At 46.2% G+C, this 14950-nt stretch overlaps 1 protein-coding gene across 1 annotated transcript in view; it reads left to right on the top strand.

Moving 5' to 3' along the window:
* Window positions 1–14950, top strand: part of stx8 (syntaxin 8) — a 40722-nt gene that overhangs the window by 8586 nt on the left and 17186 nt on the right. The gene's annotated exons all lie outside the window — the stretch shown is intronic.

Raw genomic sequence — 14950 nt, 5'->3', positions numbered from 1 at the left:
GCTAATGGTACATTGGAGTTATTCCTGGCTAAATGCTTCTCATCAGCCCATAAATAACGCCAGCGCCCTCTGTACAGGCCGGGCCGGGCTCAATATATCACTCCACATTGATGTTCCTTTCGGTGTTCTGTTTTCCCTCTCCCCTTAGACAGGTGGTACCTGAGACACGGGAGGTTCTGGGGGGATCGTCTGTCAGCCACACAACAATGAGATACTTTAATGGGTCACTACCAGGACGCTTTAGACGATCAATAGGCCACGCTCCGGGTCACACACAGATAGCTGATGGGGGTTCACAGATAGCTGACGTTTGCCGGTGACATGTCGAGACTGCGCGTTTCAGTGTTTCAGCTGTCACTTGCTCCACACTCCTCTTTCACAGCCATTATCCTAGCTTGTTGGCAGCGTAGGGAGAGTGGTTTATGTGCTAAGTCGTTGTCTGCGCACCGATAGGATTACCGCGTCTCTCTCACACACACACGTAGCGTCGGTGAGCAAAGAGTTGCTAAGTTCCATACACATGAGCCCATTTGACGCGGTGTGTAAAACAGAGAGCAGCTGCGGCGGTCGATAAGGAAGGATACACATGTTGTCTGAGACATTTCTGGAACTAGTGGAATCTTTGCTGCCGTGTCGGGAAGCATGATGCGGTTGCACACATGCTGACCCGACACGAGTTCTGTCATGCTGGTATCTGTTTGCATTGTTGCGTTGTGATTTTCGGTGGATTGCCATGACACAGGTGTATCTGTGCATGTACTATTCAGGAGATACAAAGCAGTTGGTAAAATGGAATAGCTTAGCTATCTCACTGGTCGGTACAGGTAGGCTGTTTATTTTGGGGATTGAAACCAGGGCCTTTCAGTGTGGATTTTAACACCCTTGCTATGGCCATATTCTTCTGCATGAAGACTTTTTAAAAGTGTTGAGTGTTTGTCACCAAAGTTGAAAAACACAAGTATCATCCAAAAGATTTTGGATGATGTTCCTACATATTCTTTGGTCTTTTAACAAAATGCTGCAACACCACTGTCCTATAGTCTTTTAAACCAACCATTCAATTATTAAAACAAACTACGAAGCCTTGAGTATAATTATTATTCATAATTAATGTTATTTTCTTTATGAAAGCACCACCATTGATTGACTGGCCAATGGGAATTTAGTAAAACGGGTGTATATTCTAACAACCAATCGACCAACCGACCAGATCTTGAAAGCCTTGAGGGTCAGCGAGTCCCCTAGTTCCTGCTTACTGGTCTTGGCCAATCTGGTATGGTCTTTCTGGTAGTTATTGGCTATCAGTCCGAATTCCACTTTTCTTTCCTAGGCCTAAAGTGAAACCAGTGGTACTTCCTGTGAAGAAAAGCTAAGGAAAGCCAAATCCTGTACAGCTGAGGTCCTCCATCTGGAGAGGGGAGGCCAGAGGTCTCAGATTTAGGACTTTATTCACTCCCAACGGAGTCATTACTGGTGGGTTCTTTTGTTTAGTTTTATTATTATTATGTTGACTGTACGAGGGCCTGTGAAATCTCCATTGAAGTGGGATGAATTGAAGCGGTCAATCTGAAAATCAATCATCCATCTGGAGTTTAGTCAGACACCTACAGCTCAGACAGCTGTGACTCACACTGTATTTCCCCCAATCTTGACCTGGGAGCAAAAGGCGTTACAATATCCTGTAATATGCTTTCCGTGCAGATGTGCCCAAACAAATGCAGAAGGAGACGAAGTTGTATAATCCATTGACCTTGGAGGGGAAACAAAGAATTTCCTTTTGCTGGGAAGGAATGCCAGATGTTTTGTTGATTTTTCTTAGCACTGATTTATCTCTCAAAGAGTCAATGTGTGTCAAGAGAGGGTTGGAAATAAAGAGGGAGAGAGACCACGGGTGTTGTTTTAGCCTGCTCTCCTATTTCCCTATTGAACTACAACTGCTTTATCGTCTCACTGCTCTAACACTCTGCGTCAGTGTTTCCAATGACATGAAAGTGAACGCCGAACTGTAACTGAGAATGGGATCTGCTGTGCTGAAACCACAGGGCAAATGTCTCAGCCGCTCACAGATAAGCGCCATGTCCCCTTACAGTGCACCTGACATTGATGGGAAACCTGGGTTTCTGGACATCTCCTTTGAGTGTGTACTGAGTGTACAAGCTCCATGTGTTGAAACCGAAACCGTGCAAAATCGTTTAAGAGCCATTACACCATTCCACTCGCATTCTAAAAAAGCAATCACAGTAAATTACTGCATCATAATGCATAATACACTGTGTTTTATTCATCCCCCCCGAATACTTTTGGTGTACTCCGAGAGTTAGTGAGTCCCTAGGGCTGAAGAGCAGAGGTGGTGGAGCAAGTGTCACAGGAATTTCCGTGTGGAACTAACCCTGAATGTCACAGCATTTGCCGGATCTCTTTCCAAATGTAGTGCAAGGCTCAAGGTGCATAAGGCCCGCTGAAACCTGGCAATGAATCACTGGGCCCGCAGTGCTCCGTCCCTCTGCTGGGTTTCTTCAACTTCTCCTCCTTCTTCCTCTTCCATGGCCCTGAGAAGCTCATCTGAGTGTGATAGAACTGATTTAATGATGGGAGCTGCGGTGGATCCTTGGGTTCTCCTAGGCCTTCGAATGGAGTTTCAGGACTGTAAAATCAAACCCTGCATAAAGTCATAGTTTCAGTGCACCTCAGAGGTTTGAGTGGTTTTACGGCTCATTATATGTCCACCTAGTGAGGGAAACAGTGGGGGTAAATATGTGTGGCCAAATATACAAAAAGACACATATTTGTTCTTATGTTTTAGGAACTCATATGAACTACTACTCCCAGATTTAAACTCACCAAATTAAAATTGATTGAAAATTTATACTATATACTTTATTCATTTTTTGTTATATGTATTGTTTAATATTCATATTTTTTTCCTGTGTCTGGCACAAACATCTGTATGGGTGGACAAATCCTTGTTCAGAAAGAAAAGTTCTGTCATTATCGTTCTGAAAACACTAAGCAGGCTACATTTAGTCTACAACCTCTGATTGTTTGCAATGGAGAAAAAGAATAACATGCCATTTTGATGTTTTTCCATCAGTGTACTTGTACTTATATTACCTGTGTCATTGCTTTGGACAATTTTGTAGGTGCTGCATTTCTTGCTTGTATTAAATGACAAAATCGACAAGGTAAAAAGTAACAGGATAGTTTAATGCTTTGGAAGGGGCAGCAGGAAATGGATTCAAGTTTTGGAGCTCGGGCGAAAAGCCGGGCTCTCGTCGTTGTCTCTAAAGAATTGGCGTGTCACCTTGGCGATGAGTCTTTCAGACATTTAGGGTTTGTATTCTGTTCCTCTCATGATTACTGTGCTGCAGCGATGCGTTTACCTATAAATAGACTAAGCTCTCGGTGGGTCTTCTCAGACACAGCCCGTGACCCACGCAAAGGGAGGTCGTAGTCATGTCCTTTTCAGGTAACAATCCATGGCCAGGTCAAGCGAGACCCATGACCCTCCGCTCAGGGTTAGAGTTGAACCCAAAGCCCCCATCCAGGCCTTGACTGGTGCAAAAAATGTCACTTTGAAGAAAAAATACTGTACAACTTGGGAGTATTCTTTTGAGACTTTAAAAGTGCAGTGTGCAAAACGTTGCGGGATCTAGTGGAACGGACTTTGGCGAAATTAAATATGATATTCATAATTTTTAGATACTGTATAATCTCATGAAAATCATGAGAATCATTGTGTTTTTGTTACCTTAGAATGAGCCCTCATTCTAAGGTGCTCATAGAAGAACGGGTCCTCTTCTATGAGTCCCCCAAGTTTCTACAGTAGCCCAGAACAGACAAACTGAGAGAGAGAGGAAGCATTTAAAGGAAAAAAAACATAATTTTGGAATATCTACTGTCGGCTCAAAGAGCAGTACAGGCCACCTTAGATTATAATGCATTGTTTCAAAGGGAGGGGATAGAGGAGGCTGTTCAGTTGTGCAGTTCATACTGCAGCTTTACAATCTGCCGTATAAATTTTAGAATTCCCCCCGGGGCAGATATTCTCTCTTACATCCTACTGGCCAGGTTAAACTAAACAGCACAATGTAAATCACTATGGGCAGGCTGTTCCATTTTTTATGAGCTGGGCTATCATAACTTTAGTCATATATGTAGGATTATGTGACCAAAGAGTGGTCTTATTTCCATCTTCAAATTCAGTGTAGCAGAAAATGTCCCAGTGCCCACTAAGTAAAGCTGAAAACTTCAGAGAAGTTTTCCCCCTCAGAGCTCCACATTTTTTGACTTCATTAGTGGTGATGTTTCTCAGATTGGGGCCTTGAAAGATGAGATCAGCCTACAGTGTGGCTTTGGTTTTTGAGTGACAATCATAAAACAAAACGCTAGCCTTAAGCATTTGCTAAGAGCGAGTTTGAAAGCAATGTATATGTACAGACACGCACCCTCTAGTAATCCATTTCTGAACGGCTCCGTGTCTGCCTATCTCCAGCGTCTAGTTAAATTCTTGAGACTGGGCGTAATGGAGTCACGCCAATCAAATGCATGGATGATGAGTTCATCCGTTTTCCATCCACTCTCGTGCTGCTTGATGTTATTTCGGCAACACGAGTTTCCAGCTTAGCTATCCTTGGCCTTCAGAGTTCACCACGCACAAACCTTCCGTTTCTTCTATAGCTCCTCTCCCAGCCTTCAGAGATAATTCATGGACAGACCTGAGACCTCTGGCAGCACTAGCTTATGTTCACACGTGTCTCTTTTTTCCATGTCCGGTCCTGTTTTCTCTGCATAATATAACTTCTTGAGCTTTGAGATTTTAATCAAACTCTTCTCTTTCCCCCTCATGTCGTCGCATCCAGCTTGTGAGCAAGATGTGTTCAAATTCAGGTTTGTTGCTTTTACACCCTTAAGGGAGATGAGCCCCCTTCCCAATCAGGTCTTGTTTTAATTGAAAACACTTCTACATCATCCAGTCCTCTGGATTGTTTTGTAGGTGGGGCCAGCCCTTAAGCCACTCAGTAACCCTGCCTCCCTCGTCTAAGTTGTCTGGGTTAATCAGCAGGTAAACCGAGGGTCGTTTCTCTGCTGGATCACCCACCAGGCCAGGGGAATAAAGAAAGGCAACGACTGTGCAATGGGCTCTTTGATTTCCAGCTAATAATAAGGTCCTTGATTCCGCTCTTGTACAGAGAGCTTGCCCCCCCGACCCTCCCGCTGCCCGAGGACATCAGCAACTGCCCTGAACATGCTGCTCGGTTCTACAGACTTCTTGGTAGGTAAATAAACCGCCGTAATGATGGCCGCCTCCCCTCCCCCCGAGTGCCATCATTACAGGGGGTTTATTTACAAGGCTGCTTGTGGTGAAACGGCCGCAGATGGTTTCACTGTTTGTTTGATTCGCTCGGCCGGGCAGCGAGGGGCGGCCGGCGGTGCGCTGGGCTCTCCAGGAGGCGTGGACGTGCGGGGCTGAGATGTGATGGCCGTAAGAGCGTTGTCATCGGAGGAGCGTCAGGCGTGCAATGAGCCGTGAACGAGAGCGGCGTCTTGTGTGACTCAGTGATTTATTTATCGAGGACTATAAGTCAGGGAGCGTTTAGCTCAGACGCGTGCCCAACTCTACCGCTCTGTTCTTTGTATGATCTAAATGAATTGTTGCAGAGAGAAATAATGATGTATGATTATTCCATGCCTCCTATACCGGCCTACATTTTGTGTTTAATTAGCATGCATTATTACTCTGTTATTATTACTTGGTTAGTTCCTGCAAGCTGATCAGATTTTCACAGTTAAGCAATGGTGATTATGTTTAACGTTAATGTTAATGTTTACAGTCCTGCAGGAGAAAGGACTGTAAACACGACTGTAAACACGAAAACCCGACTGCCGAGATGAAGTGCTCCTTGGGCAGGCAGGCGAGAACAGTGGCTGGTGGACTGATTTCAGACCAGCTCGTGTACACTAGCACCAGCCCTACCGTGTGTAGTCCAACTCACGGACTGTATTTACTACATCTACATTGTCTCTAAGAAACGGGATCCTATAAAGTAAGCTTTTCTTTGCTAACTCCACACCTTAACAGGAGAGGGGGTCTTGGGAACCAGCCCAGCCCTGAGTAGATGTGGTGGCCCTATCGAGTACAGCTCTGTGGAGCTAGAGCAAGCCTTTGGTAAAAGCAGTAGCTCCACGCTGGAATGACAATAATGTGAGTGAAAGGCAAGGGGATTGCTCTCGTCGCGCGGTGCCTACTCTCTGTGGCCCCGCAACCCTCCAGAGCGGAGCCATCAATCATGAGCTCTCAGTCTCACCCCCACACTCCCCATCTATCTATCCCGGCATCCATCTTTGTCTGCGGCCTGGATAGTTGTCACGCAGTCCCGAGTGGTGAAGAAGACTGGGGGCGGGGAGAGGGTGGTGGGGGGCGTCCAACAATGACACGAGCGACTGGGGTCACCGCTGGTGACTGGCCTGTGATGAATGGTCCTGTGTCGGCACCGCCAAGAAATTAGCATGTTCAGGCTCTAAACAAAACCATGTGAAGGTGGTTTCATCAATCACTTCCTACCAAGGTTCCCTCACCAGCCTCGGCTCGGCCCAGCGTCTGGATCGCTTTGTTGTCTTGGATCTAACTTTTACTTTGTTTTTGTATATGATATAAATGAGCGTGCATGTATCAGATCGGTTTCGGGGGAGAGCGCTCGTAGAGCCGTGAGCGTTGCGATCTGGGTTACTGTGCCAAACAGGGCACGTGTTGCCATGGTTTCCAGGACTGATTGTAGATTATGAAGTTGCCTTTCCTTTTCACTGTCAATATGCTTTTTTTTTGCGAAGGGTCACCCTCAACCTGGCGAGGGGTGTTGGATGTTGAGGTCTTAAGGCGCTGAACATGTGGGTCTCCGTGGACCCAGCGTGCCTGTCCTGGGTTCCTATGAAGACGGCCATGCGCAACAATGAGGTCTAAATGTTTCCTCATGCTGCCTCGCCGGCTGGGTGGCTGGAGGCCAGCGGGTCATTCTCCCGTCACACTCTCAGAAATGTTATTTAGTGACAATGGAGAGAAAGTGGTCATACCTGGCAATGATTAAGGGGTGCCCATATGTTAGGAACATCAGGCCTGCTCTGGGATGCAGTCATTGCCGGTGTAGCACATTTCTGGACTGCCGAACACATTGCATTAAGGCATGTTGGCCTCACTGTGAGACATCACAAGTTGTACAACGTTTTCATAGCCTTTGCTGTTCTCCATTCAATAGTTCTCGCATGCGGGGAAACACAATTCCAGGAATATGGTAATTCCTTTTCTGCATTTAGTGAGACTTGTTCCCATCGAGTATACATGTGATCCTGAATTAGTTTTGCAAATATTAAAATAATTTAATACACAGTGACGTGTAATATAAAAGACAATTATAATTGCTTTTTTTATTAGATTTGGCTTTTGTTGTTGTTTTTTACGAAAAGCACATTTTTCAAAACGGAGCATTAACGATTTTGAATGTTTTCGTCTAGTGAAACTAGAAATTAAAGTTCTTTCGACATTAACATATCCGTTTAATTGATAGATTCAGTGACGCATGTGTTTGGGAGAAAAGCGCATTCTTTGTGGTTACAGGCTGATCACAACGTGTATCGCAGCTTTGATGCACGTTGATACGTATACAGTGAATACGTATAGACGTTGATCGTATTCATCGGAAAATCCCTGACATGAGGAAGCCAAACAAGTCTGCGAAAAAAGCTGTGTGGTTATTATGTCAACTGTGGCTACCTGTTCAGCAAAGCAAAACAGAAGCAGAGACATTGGCAATGTTGGAAACACATGTAGGTCACATGCCACGTTTGCAATGGATTTATTCCTACTTTTCATGCCACCAGTGATATAATCAGTTTTAAAGGCTATGAGTGCTGGCACATTAATTACTAAATTGATGATCTTAGTGAGGTCATTTGTTGGTGAATTTCACTGGGATGACAGACTAAACACAGGCTGTTTTGACAACACATAAATGGAATGGGTTTCATAATTCGGTCGTTAACGAGAACGGACCGCATCGGGCTGGCCCCGTTACTGTTGCTTCACGCCAACATGAAATCGCTCGAGTACACCGTGAGTGTTGGAAACACTGGTTTCCAAAATCACATTTCTAATCTTGATGCGTAATATCCCCCCCTGCACCTCATCTTAAATTACCATGAGTCAGCGGCTTTTTCTGGAGGGACCAAGCTGTCCTGGGGCAATTTCAACCAAAAACAAACAACATCTCCCATCTAAATCGACCCGATTCAAGAAGTGCGCAAAACATGAGGCGATGCTGATATGCTGAATGTCCTTCATCATTCTCAACCTCAGTTGAAGATAATCAGCCCCTCGTTCCGCCAATCACCAGCAACTTAGCAGTGAAGCAGTTCAAACTCCATACTTGTCTCTAACTATTTATCATTGCTGATCCTCTCTCTCTCTGGCTCTCTCGCTCTTTTACTCTCGCTCTCTCTTTCTCTCTCTCTCTTTCTCTCTCTCTCTCTCTTCCCCCCCCCCCCATCTTTTGGTTGTCTTAATCAATGTCTGCCATTTACTGCCTCCTCTGTTTTTAATTCATTTTGTTGTCAAATTATTCCGCTTTCCATCCGTCCTGCATGTGACACACACATGGCTGTTCAACACATTTACGAAGAACTAGACTAACTTCCACACATTAGTAGCTCTATCACTAACTCTCTGCTTCTAAATCAACGGATGAGTGACAAGGCGGTGTATGCATGGGTTTCTTGGGGACAAAGGGAAATGCCTGTTTTGGGGTCTCTTTGTGCTATCTCTTTGACAATGTTAACACTAATCTCTTAAAATGGGCTCATTTGACATTAAAGGGGCTGAGCTGGCATTAATGGTTGTAAAGCACCACGCTCGCCACAAATTCAGCAGAACGTCTGTCTTGAATCATGATGCCAGTGCCAGCCAGACCAAATGATGAGTCTTCCTTCAGCATTCGGCACATAATATGTGATGATTGATGCTGTGGCTGCGTTATTATGCTGCCCTCAGTCTAAACATTACTTTTGAAGTCTCCTTCGAGCAATTCTCATCGCTTAAAGCAATCTGAAAGCCTTGATGGGACAAAGGAAGGTGAGCTAATTGGGAATAGTATATGATTTTCTTCCACAAAATCTTTCTAACATACTGATGTTGTTGTGTGTGTGTGTGTGTGTGAGTGTGTGTGTGTGTGTGTGTGTGTTTGTTGCGCTCCCATGTCACTGCTTGCTCTTTTCGAGGAGGGCAGCCCAACCTGTGTGGTGTTTCCTCTGCAGTTTATTGGTAAACCGCTTTGCTGTACTACAGAGTGCTTTTGACACTTTCTCAGCGAGGAAGAGCTGGGCCACAGGGGTGGCTGGACGGAGAGGCTTTCTCCTGGCTCGTCCCCGTCCCGCTGGGCTCCACGTTCCCACCTTGGACCGCACCGCTGTCGGCCCCAGCAGGTTCTCTTTTTTTATGTTCTGGCAGAGGCACGTGACAGCGGGAACAAATCTCCGGCACTGTTTATTTAATTGCTAACCGCTCCAGGTTTGGACGCTGCGTTCAAACGCTGGCACGGCCGCGGCGCCCAGCTCGCCCTGGCGCTCCTCCCTGCCTAGGGTGAGCCCCGGTCAGCCGGCGTAATGAGTGGAAGGACTTAGTCCTCCTCCTCCTCCTCCTCCTCCTCCTCCTCCTCCTCCTCTCCTGCCCCGGGCCAGCACGTGGTTCCTATTGGAGCCCGGCACCTTCTTCTGGCGGGCATTTTAAGAAGTGTGTAATGTTCGGTGCATGTTGGTGTCGGCGCACTTCAATGCTTATGCAGCTTCAGATGCCTGCTATTGGTTTGTGTGTGTGTGTGTGCGCGTGTGTGTGTGTGTGTGTGTGTGTGTGTGTGTGTGTGCGTGTGCGCGCCATCCCACATGTGCGGCAGATGTTCTCAGGAGGTTGTGATTGGCTCCTACCACCGGTTCATCCCAGCATGGTGGCCAACAGGCAGAGAGGGAATCAGGTTTGGCTTGAACAACGCATGCCTGTGCACACACGCAGGCGATGAGGGATGCTGGAGCGGGGTACCTCGCCCGTTCAGGTGCATCATGTGACGGAGTGAGGCAAGCATGCAAGGCTTGTTTGTCTCTTTGCTTTAACGCGGAGGACAAGAGGAACTGAGCGGACGGAGAGTGAAACTCCCTTTTAAACGTTAAAGGTACTAAAGATGTGAGGAGGTTTGGTTAGAAAAAGGATTAAAGTAACCAGTGTAAAAAGTGTGATTCAGTGAGTGGCAAATGACTGAGTGGTAAAATCACTGACAAATGGTCCCAATGAATTGACACTAGTGACTCGTGCGCAGCTGCTGATCACAGCGGACGCAGGAGAAGGATCCAGGATGGACAGTTTGTGGACTCTGAGAGGGACGTGTCAAATCGAGGCGCGTCTTTAGTATTGTGTTAATAAAGTGTTATTGCAACCAATGTAAAACATTGTGTGCGATAATGATTACACTGATATAGTCAGATGAGCGAGCCCAGCTGCAAACAGCCTGGGACGTGAAGTTTGATCTGAGGTATGGTTCAGATGTAATCAACGCTGAGGCGAAGGGGAGGTGTCTTTCCTCAGCGCAAAGCGAGCTGCCATCCCCCTCGCTCGTTTCCTCGTGTTTTGTGTTATGGTTCCTGGTGACTCATCCGTCTAGTTACAGATCTCGTAAAAAATAACAAAATGAACAAGGAGAGCCAAATCCCTATCGGGTGTTGTCCCAACAGGTGACGACACCGTACAGTTGCCGAGGGTAACCCTAGACTCCCAGACAGACCCGGGCAGAATCTTGTCCTGTAAACACAGTTTTAGTCCTATTTTTGAAACACACAATGAAACTCACAATACAGAAACAACAACTGTGATCCAGGTCGACACGCTCCATGAACAAAGCTGTGGGCAGAGATGGTCGGGCTTTTGTGAGCGGTTCATTTGATCCAGGCTCTGTGTGCTCCGAAGGTGGACACTTCAGACCATACTGCACCTACCACCCAACAAAGGTGTGGGTCCCCAAGCTGCCCCTCCCAACACCCCTATCCTCCACACCGCTTCTCCCACAAATGAAACAAGCTCTTTTTATATTTTTTCATGTAAAATGTTGACAGCCTTTTTTAATGCGTTTCAAGTGCGGCTCAGACTTTATCCTTGTGTACACACGTACGCACACAAGAACACATAAGACGGGGTGAGGAAGGAGAAAAGGAGAGAAGGGTTTTGATCTGTTATCAAATCTTTTCCATCTGTTATAGCGCTTGGCTTAATAGAACACATACCTCCTGGTTGTGTTTTCAGTCTCTATTGTTCCATGTTTCGGTCGGCTAGTTCTGTTAAACTTCCACTTCCGCTCTATCCAATGTTTCTCTGCTTCACAGACAGAGCGATGCATGTTTCATAAAAGACTGAAGCATGATCGATATTTTGGTTTTGACAATGGGACTAGATTTGTTTCATGTTCACTTTTTCGCATATTATTTATTTTGGTGATGGCAAAGATATTCAAATATATAGAAATTGGAAATTGCCAAACCAGGAAAATGGTATATCAAGCTAAGCACTCAATCTAAATCGCGTTATTCCCCAGTCTCAAAAAGATATGGCTTGTGTATATTATTATAGGAAAAGCAGTCAAAAGTGATGATGGAATAAGCCTGCTATTACAGACAACCAAACAATTATTGAAAGCGTTTATAAGACAGTTATAGTACCACTACCACGCATCTCTGCAGAGAGTTTAAAGATCCAGATTAAAGAGACAATGCATTGTGCCGATCCCCTCTCCTCCCTGTAGGTCCACTAAGTGGCCAATAGTGGGCGGTAGAGGAAACATGAGCTAACATTATCCCCAAGTGTTACGGTCTTCACACCTACCAATTAGTGATTCTCTCTATCTCTCTCTCTCTCTCTCTCTCTCTCTCTCTCTCTCTCTCTCTCTCCCTCTCCCTCCTTTGGGATAGCCTACTTCTGACCCCGTGGGAGCATCATATGACTTCATGAAGCTCAATTTGTTAAACCTCTGTGAAGGGTCTTTTTTCCATTTTCCTCTTCTCCATCTGTTTCGTCAGCAGTAGGTCTGAATTAAACAGACTTTGCGGTGTCCGAAGTAATGTCGCGTTGAATATATAATGGTTATAAAAATGAAACTTTTTTCCTGTCTACTCCTCTGTGGATTATTTTGAAGACAATTTGCTGTGGAAATTGAGATATGCTGCTGGTCGTCCAAACCCCCCCAGCTATCCTGTACTAGAATAACGAATTACATATTTGTGTTAACCACTGTTAAATATTGTTCATTAATTTATCCTGGATAGTCCAAAACGTTCTACTTGCCTTTTAACAGTTCTGAATCTTTGGGCTACAAAAGTTAAAAACATAAGCACTTGTTTCCTTGACAACGCAACAACAATATGCTTAAAGCGTTGTGGAATTATATTACAGTATCAGCTGATCAAGTCATTAATAACACAATCATGTGATCGATGAAAGTTACTAACATCTAATCATTGACAGTATCTTTGATATAAGTAGAATAAACCACGACAGGGGGGTTGGCTTTTTTTGAAAATGATGTACTCTGCTTCACTTCGGCCACATAACCCCAACGTCGTCCTTTATTTTCCAATAACGGGATACTGCGTTGTGGTTTGTTTCTTGCTTCTACCCATTGACCTGAATGTCACTCACACCGTGCTATGTGGTGTTTTTACGTCAGGAATGGTGCTGTTTGTTTGTTTAACGCCCTGCAGAACGCCCAGAGATCCCATAACTTAGCCTTGGCATACTGCTCTCTCATTGGCTGGATGTTTTTCTTTTCAGTCTTATTACCAGCCCAAAAGAATATTCTGGCCTCCTTTGCACAAACACATTATCCACCGTTTCCTTATGAAAAGCACATTAACCCAGTTCCACATCGTTCTTTGCGTACACTTTTTTTTAATGACAAAAAGGCCTGAACAACGGAGTTACCATACCATACAATAACCTAAAGTATTGGTAATGCTTTTCAGTATGCCGTCATCAAGTTGGATGACACTTCTTCAGTCTTTTATAGTTAATAGCTATTTACGTAGCGGGCTGCCGGTATTGGAATCATCTAGGTGTCCACGCAGCTGTTTTAAGGTCCCCATAAACCTGCATGGAAGAAACACGCTCTCCAGCAGGGTTCAAAGAGGACTCCAACCGGGCCGGCCTGACGTCCAATCAGCCGCCTCTTATCGTTGTTATTCCTATTATTAAACCTGCTGATAGGCTCCCGGCCCGGCGGAGGTGTCGCCCCAACCGTCAAGACTTTGAACTCCTTGGCCATCTGAAAGCACTCTGCGTGTGCACGGCCGCATGCGCTCCCGGAGCACGGGACGCTCCACGGCCCCGTCCCGTGATTCATCATAAAGTCAGCCCGCGGGACGGCGCGTCACCGCTCCCCACCTTATCTCAACTAGTTTCCATCCCGCTGGCGGGGCGGGGCCGTCGACGTGGGGCCCGGCCCGGCGGGGTCCGCCTCGGCTGATCGATAGCAGCTGGCCGACGGGGTTTTTCCTCCCCGTCGTCCGGTATGGAGAACGTCTCCATCTCAGGACGAGGCAGCGCCCCGGTTGTCATAGCGATGACTCCTCTTCAGTCTAGCACACTTCGTCGAGCATCTGCCGGAAGCACGTCACATCCGGGAAGTGTGTGTTGTGTCTGTGGGTGTGTGTTTATGAGAAAGTGAGTTTATGTATTTTTTTTGTGTTGAGTGTGTGTGTGAGTGTGTGTCTGCACGCACATGAGTGTAATGTGCGTTCTGGCATGGAGATCAAAGTCCCGCTGCTTGTAGCCAGCCAGTGTATTGCCAGGAAGCCTCAGCCTCCCCTACTGGAATGTGTGGTTCTTGGGCTTAGATTTGTTCAATGACAACAGGGTTGCTCAGGTGGTGGGAAATCAGCTGTGTTTTTAATGTTTTTATTCATTCATAAAATCTGCACCGCTTGAAAAGGTTTTCCGAAAGCGATTGGAGGCACAACCGTCCCGCTGTGTGAATAAGTGATCAGTTGGTTAGGCTTGTGTTTCAAAGGATTCAGGTTTAAACGTAAACCCAGGACCTGCATTCACCTGCTGAGCGATGTTTGACACCTTTTCCACCGAGCGTCGTTTGTTTATGCACACCAATAAAATCACACAAGTATAGAAAATTAATGATGTGCTGTCAAATCAAGGTGTTGAGACTTCCAAGTGGTGGGTTGAGCATAGAAACCGTAAAAAACGTCGGCCAGCCGCCCCAACGAGTCATAGATTGTAGCAAAGCCATTTTTATGTGATATACTTTTAATGTAATCAGCGTGTCAGTGCCTCTCTCCTGGGTGTCCCTCTGTATGAGAGCAGGGTGGTGGTGCGGAGGTGCACGGCCTGTCGTGCCAGCGACAGGGTGGTCTCCCTGCCACCCCCACCTGCTGCTGGCACCCTGATACTCATCACGGGCGTATTGTTCGGCACCACCTGGCCATAAAGAGAAGGAGTCGGGGAGCGGCTGGGGGGGTTGTGGGGGGGCTGTATGTGTGTGCATTTAGGTCGGTGGGTGGAGTAAGGGGTGTGGTGGTGCGAGAAGGAAGTCTAGTAACGTAATGGAGAGCGAGAGGGAGTGATGGAGGTTGATGGATTGTTAGGGTGGGGGCGGGGGGTGTTAATCATTCATCGTGCCACTGTGAAACTGTTGTTGAGTTAATGCATGCAGTTACCGCATCCAGACGGTGGTAATCATCAGGGCAAGGTGGATCTAAAAGCAGTCCGTTGCATGTAGGCCCGTATGCGACACAAGCGTGTAAGCCAATCGGGTGGAAATCGTACTTCTTTCCCAAAACAGCTCATGCTTTGCTTGTCATTCAACAGCCGAATTTGTCATTTATGAATGGCTCGCGGTGGACGCCTAGGCACGCCTAGACG

The sequence above is a fragment of the Pollachius pollachius genome (assembly GCF_949987615.1).
Source record: "Pollachius pollachius genome assembly, chromosome: 2".
In the NCBI taxonomy this organism is placed as follows: Eukaryota; Metazoa; Chordata; class Actinopteri; order Gadiformes; family Gadidae; genus Pollachius; species Pollachius pollachius.
This window is presented reverse-complemented; position numbering and strand designations above follow the sequence as displayed.